The following is a 6915-nucleotide window of genomic DNA, read 5'->3' as shown; positions in this document are numbered from 1 at the left end:
CATACTGTCACAGAAAAAGCACTGCTGACAAAAAAACAACTATTGTTTCAAATTGAGGCTACAAGACATCCTACTGTTTGGTCATCTCCGTCCTGATTTAATTAGAGGTCTGTGTCATACAGAAATGGCTTAAAGCTAGACACAAAATGCTGGAATAACTCATCGGGTCAGGCAGTATCTCTGGAGAAAAGGAATAGGAATAGGTGAGTCAGAACCCTTCTTCAGACTGGAATATTCTTCAGAACAGCTTCCTCCGAATGGCTTGAAGCTATTCAGGATCAGCAATATGTCGCCACTGAGACATTGATGTCTCATTGAACAGAGGGATGTGACTCACGTCATAGTTGCCATGTTACTTTGGAAATTATTACGATTTGCAATATGATGTAGATTTTCATCTCAGGATTCTTGATACTTGGTCTTCCATCCATAGGTACTTGGTCTGCTTTCGGAGGAACTGAAGGAAATTCACATTAGTCAGGAATTGGTGTTGGGTAGACTGATGGGACTGAAGGCTGATATATTCCCAGGGCCCAATGGTTTGCATCCCAGGGTACTCAAGGAGGTTTCTCTAGAAATCGTGAACACATTGGAGATCATTGGTAGGTTCACGAGGTTAATTCCCAGGATGGCGAGACTGTCGTATGATAAAAGAATGGAACGACTGGGCTTGTATTCACTGGAATTTAGAAAGATGAGAGCGGATCTTATAGAAACATATAAAATTATTAAGGGATTGGACACGCTAGATGCAGGAAACATGTTCCGATGTTGGGAGAGTCCAGAACCAGGGGCCACAGTTTAAGAATAAGGGGTAGGCCATTTAGAACGGAGGTGAGGAAAAACGTTTTCACCCAGAGAGTTGTGAATTTGTGGAATTCTCTGCCTCAGAAGGCAGTGGAGGCCGATTCATTGGATGCATTCAAAAGACAGTTAGATAGAGCTCAGGGCTAGCGGAATCAAGGGATATGGGGAGAAGGCAGGAACGGGGTACTGATTGTGGATGATCAGCCATGAACACATTGAATGAAAGTGCTGGCTCGAAGGGCCAAATGGCCTCCTCCTGCACCTATTTTCTATGTTTCTTTGTTTGTATACTTTTACAATACTTTTAATAGCAACCTTGTGAGAGGGATCGGGGCAAAAGCCAGAGAGGTATGAACAATGCTGCATGGTGAAAGTAAGCATCTTCCCCAAAGATGCCAATTCTCCAGGAGCTCCCCATCCAATCCCCACCCACCACAGCAGCAGGAATAAAAACATTAATCGAAAGTAATTATGTTTACATTGACCACATCCATCCAACTGTTTTAAGTGTAAATTGGAACTTCCATTATTTGAGATGTCTTATGTTCTTCTCATCCATGTATCTTAGAATGGTTATTTGGTCAGTTCCTTAAAATCAATCTCAGTGGGAGTTCCATATAAACATTCTCATCACTGATTGTGAATGGATTTAATAATCTTGAAGTGTTAGCATCTTAATTCATTCCATTGCACGCCAATCAGATCAATATATTATGGTTTCCTCTGCTCTTAGCTGCTTTTTAAAAATAGTGAATAGCCACCCATTTAAGTCCAACATGTTCAATAGACAACAGACAATAGGTGCAGGAGGAGGCCATTCAGCCCTTCGAGCCAGCACCGCCATTCAATGTGATCATGGCTGATCATTCTCAATCAGTACCCCGTTCCTGCCTTCTCCCCATACCCCCTGACTCCACTATCCTTAAGAGCTCTATCTAGCTCTCTCTTGAATGCATTCAGAGAATTGGCCTCCACTGCCTTCTGAGGCAGAGAATTCCACAGATTCCTTGACTGGTGTATACACCTACAGAATGGAGACCCTTGAAAGAACAGATATTTTGTTTGAAAGATTACACAGCAAGCAGCGTACATGACCGAGTCTCTGCAACTACTTGGCATATATGCCAGACTAATGCAGACAATGGAAACTCATCATGATAAGAGCTTTCTGACCTGCTGAGTATCTCCAGTATTTTATCATTCGAACTTCCTGGGAGTATAGGCACCTGGGAATTGACTTTTGTTACCAACAGAAGACATATTCACTCCCTAAGTTGTGTGCTGTGTGCTGCACAGTCTTACCAACAAAATATCTGCTCTTTTAAGGATCTCTACTCTGCAGGTGTAGTTGAACACATTGAAAACATTGGACTCAATGGGTGCTAATCACTATGGTAGAAAATGCTCTTGTTGCTCTTGTTCCCTAGAGTCAGTTGACAAAGGCAACATTTGCTGCTGGAAACATCCATTAGCGCAGACTCCCTCAAGATGAAGGAGTCCGTGGACCTGCCAAGAAATGTGACCTTTAACTTCAAGAAATTATTCTCCTGATCCTCCTAAGAACAGCTTCAGAAGTGAATACATTTTCCGTTGATTAAAAAGTCAGGTTCGTAAAGGGAGCTATTATGGGGCATTGAGAGGATAGATCATCAGAACCTCTTGCCAAGATGGAAATGTCAAATGTAAGAAGTCATAGCTTTAAGCTGAGAGGGGCAAAATTTCATGGAGATATGTAGGACCAGCATTTTACACAGAGAGTAGTCAGCATCTGGAACATGCTGTCAGGGATGGTGGTGGAAGCAGATATGACAGTGCCATTTAAGAGACTGTTAGATAGGTACATGAATATGCAGGGAATGGAGAGATATAGATTAAATGCAGGCAGAAGGAATTCGTTTTCAATATAACTTCATGTTCAGCATAGACATTGTGGGCCAAAGGGCCTATTTCTGTGCTGTACTGTTCTATGTTCGCTACCTCCTCATTGATCATTCTGAATAGTGACAATCAATTTATATCGTTAAAGTTTTGCTATTTATTAGAATAGAATCATTCTTATTTCCTTAGCAAGTTTTATACATTACATACAACAATTTTTAACTATGCCCCGATCCAACTTCTATCCGTCAAATACAATTTTTTCAAGAAATTGTGACAAACTTTACTGATTGCCCTTTTTACATAAGAATTTAACTGAAAAACATAGATATGACGTGAAACAATCGACCTGGCAAGTCTGTTTTGGATACTGTCATCAATTGATTAAATTAAATGTTTTCAACCTGTCCCTTTAAGTAAGAATATTTTACAGTTCTTGCTACATTAAGATAGAAACACAACACACAGTTATTATTGTATTTCACTGTGCCTTTCATACATGGAGCAACGATAATACACAAGGGGGGAGGGGGGGAGGAGGCATGGAGGGGGGAGGGTGGGAGGGGACAGGAGGAGGGGGAGGGAGGAGGGGGGAGGAGAGGGGGGAAAGGGGAGGGGGGAGGAGAGGGTGCTGCTCCAATGCAGGATAGGTTTGGGTCCACTTGGTCTAGTAAGAAATATATTCCTTGAAAGTTATGAAAGTTATTTGCCACTATCAGCCTTGTCTGAATGTTGCTGCATGCAGGCTGGGCCTGATTCACTTGTTTAAAAAACTGTAAATGGAATTGATTGATGTATAGTCATTCCTGAACATCCACACTGCTGACCTAATGGTCTGATAATTGATGAACCAACTGCAGATGTTTGGGCCTGGATCCCAGGTGTAGGTTGAAAACATTTTATTTAATTTTCTTGATGATATATCCAAAACAAACTTGCCAGATTGGTTGTTTCAAGTCCTATCTATGCTTCCTCCACAGGAATTCTTGCATTGACCACCAATAGTTTGTTTAACTTGTATAAAGGAAGTTTATATCCTCATTGTCTTGCATCTGACTAATGCATACAAGAACGTCTCATGGTCATGTCTATTTGCAAACTATATTTACTAAGTAGTGTTCTGCTGTGGGTCACTAGCCTGCACCCTGTAGACAGAACTGTTTGCTTACCCTGCTGACATTTTAATTTCAAGCTAATTATTGAATGTAGTCTTCGTTTGAACAGATGGTTTTTGTGTTTATATTAGTACCTGCTATCCACATAATTCCATGACTCCTGAATAATCCCCAACATTGGTGTTAGGCTGAATGCCGTATGGATATTACTTAATACATCCTTTTATTCATTTTTGGACAACAGCACTGCATCAGAAACCTCTGAGTCGTCTGACATGGTAACACTGAAGTCACGAGGCATCAAAGGGAAAATAATCCAATGGTTGGAGTCATATCCTGTATAAAGGAACACAGTTGCAGTCCTGAACTACTATCTACCTTATTGGAGACCCTCGGACGATCTTTGATCGGACTTTACTGGCTTTATCTGGCACACGTTATTCCCTTTATCAGGTATCTGTACACTGTGAATGGCTCAATTGTAATCATGTATGATCTTTCCTCTGACTGGTTAGCATGCAACAAAAGCTTTTCACTGTACCTCGTCAATAAACTAAACTAAACTAAATCGACCCATGTTCTCCCGAGATGCTGCCTAATTCGCTGAGTCACTCCCACACTTGGGTTTTTTTTCTAAACCAGCATCTGCGGTTCCTTATGTCTACCTGGATTATTTTACCTGGAGCGTCAGAGGTTGAGGGGAGACCTGATAGATGTATATAAAATTATGAGAGGCATAGATAGGGCATACGGTCAGAACCTTTTTCCCAGGATGGGAATTGTTAAAAACTAGAGGGCATTAAGGTGAGAGGGAGTACGTTTTAGGGCAAGGTAGACACAAAAATTCTGGAATAACTTAGCGGGACAGGCAGCATCTCTGGAGAGAAGGAATAGGTGACGTTTCGGGTCGAGACCCTTCTTCAGACTGTTTCATTACAGAACAGAACGTTTCGGGTCCAGACCCTTATTCAGACTGTTCATTACATTACAGACATGTTTCAGACAGAAGTATAAGGGCAAGTTTTTTTACAGAGACTGGTGGGTATCTGGATTAAGCTGACATGGTTGGTGGTGGAAGCAAAAACAATAATGACATTTAAGAGGCTTTTAGATAGGCACATGGATATGTAGAGAATAGAGGGGTATGGATCACATGAAGGTGAAGGAGATTAGTTTAACTAGGAATCATGTTTAGCACAGACATAGTGGGCCAAAGAGCCGGTTCCTGTGTTGTATTGTTCTATGAATGGGAAGGACATATTTTCCTCCGTGGATAGGTCAATAAATTGAGGACATAGATTAATGTAATCTATACATTGGAATTTAGAAGGATGAGAGGAGATCTTATCGAAACGTATAAGATTATTAAGGGGTTGGACACGTTAGAGGCAGGAAACATGTTCCCAAATGTTGGGGGAGTCCAGAACAAGGGGCCACAGTTTAAGAATAAGGGGTAGGCCATTTAGAACTGAGATGAGGAAAAACCTTTTTCAGTCAGAGAGTTGTGAATCTGTGGAAGTGGAGGCCAATTCTCTGAATGCATTCAAGAGAGAGCTGGATAGAGCTCTTAAGGATAGCGGAGTCAGGGGGTATGGGGAGAAGGCAGGAACGGGGTACTGATTGAGAATGATCAGCCATGATCACATTGAATGGCGGTGCTGGCTCGAAGGGCCGAATGGCCTCCTCCTGCACCTATTGTCTATTGTCTATAATGTAAAGAAGGATCAGAAGGTAGGTCAGTAAAGAATTGTTCAGCTACAGGATGGTATGGGTCAGGACCGCACTGCCCCAAAGATTACTGAAGACAGAAACCTTCAGAGCATTTAAGAAGTACTGGATGAGCACTTGCTGTACCACAGTACACAGTGTAATTGATGAGGGATAGGAAGTTTTAAAGCAGTAATGGACGTCTTGACAAAATCTCCTTCTTCTGTGCCATTAATTTCTGCCTTCCCAACTTTCTAACTCTATCTAAAACATAGATAACCTATGGAAGTTGTAACTTTGGATCTGCATCCAACAAACAGGTGGACAGATCTGATTGTGAAACTAAGAATAAATCACTTTTAATAGACAATAGACAATAGGTGCAGGAGTAGGCCATTCAGCCCTTCGAGCCAGCACCGCCATTCAATGCGATCATGGCTGATCACTCTCAATCAGTACCCCGTTCCTGCCTTCTCCCCATACCCCCTCACTCCGCTATCCTTAAGAGCTCTATCCAGCTCTCTCTTGAAAGCATCCAACGAACTGGCCTCCACTGCCTTCTGAGGCAGAGAATTCCACACCTTCACCACTCTCTGACTGAAAAAGTTCTTCCTCATCTCCGTTCTAAGTGGCCTACCCCTTATTCTTAAACTGTGGCCCCTTGTTCTGGACTCCCCCAACATTGGGAACATGTTTCCTGCCTCTAATGTGTCCAATCCCCCAATGATCTTATATGTTTCAATAAGATCCCCCCTCATCCTTCTAAATTCCAGTGTATACAAGCCTAATTGCTCCAGCCTTTCAACATACGACAGTCCCGCCATTCCGGGAATTAACCCCAATAGCAAGAATTTTTGTTAATAAATTATAGCTATCTTGAAGAGCTGCATAGATTTAAGTGTTCGCTGATCTAGCGCTATCTCCAAAGCTATATACTTGCCATATTTCAGTTGGCAGGTTAGGTTAAAAGGCCAGTCAGGTAATTCTCCAGGGAGTACATCACATGATTCTTCGTCATTCTGTTCGCTCCCTCGCAAACTATATATAAACTGTGCCCAGGGTGCGAGGGAAAGCTCTCAGAATCAATATTGAAGGATTTCCTTTAATCTTCTACCAGCAAGAATCGGTGAGCAGACGATTTAACCCACTGAATTGACACTTAATAGTTTACTATTTATCAATTGAAAATGACTTTTAACTTTATTTTACTATTTTGCTTTCAAACTCATTCGTTTTTATAATTTTAACATGTCAGATCGAGCGCGTTCAAGGCTCTTCTGTCTTTGTGCTTTAGTTCACTTTCAAAAGTGAGTTACCTCCTTCCTTGGTTATAGCCTTTCCTCGCCAAACAATATATTGTATTGAGCAGAAAGTTAATACAGAGTCTCTGGCGGGGAGCAGATGATCT

This window comes from Rhinoraja longicauda, chromosome 1 (assembly GCF_053455715.1).
Source record: "Rhinoraja longicauda isolate Sanriku21f chromosome 1, sRhiLon1.1, whole genome shotgun sequence".
NCBI classification, from domain to species: Eukaryota; Metazoa; Chordata; class Chondrichthyes; order Rajiformes; family Arhynchobatidae; genus Rhinoraja; species Rhinoraja longicauda.
The sequence above is the reverse complement of the archived record's forward strand: the minus strand, read 5'-3'. Positions refer to the sequence as shown.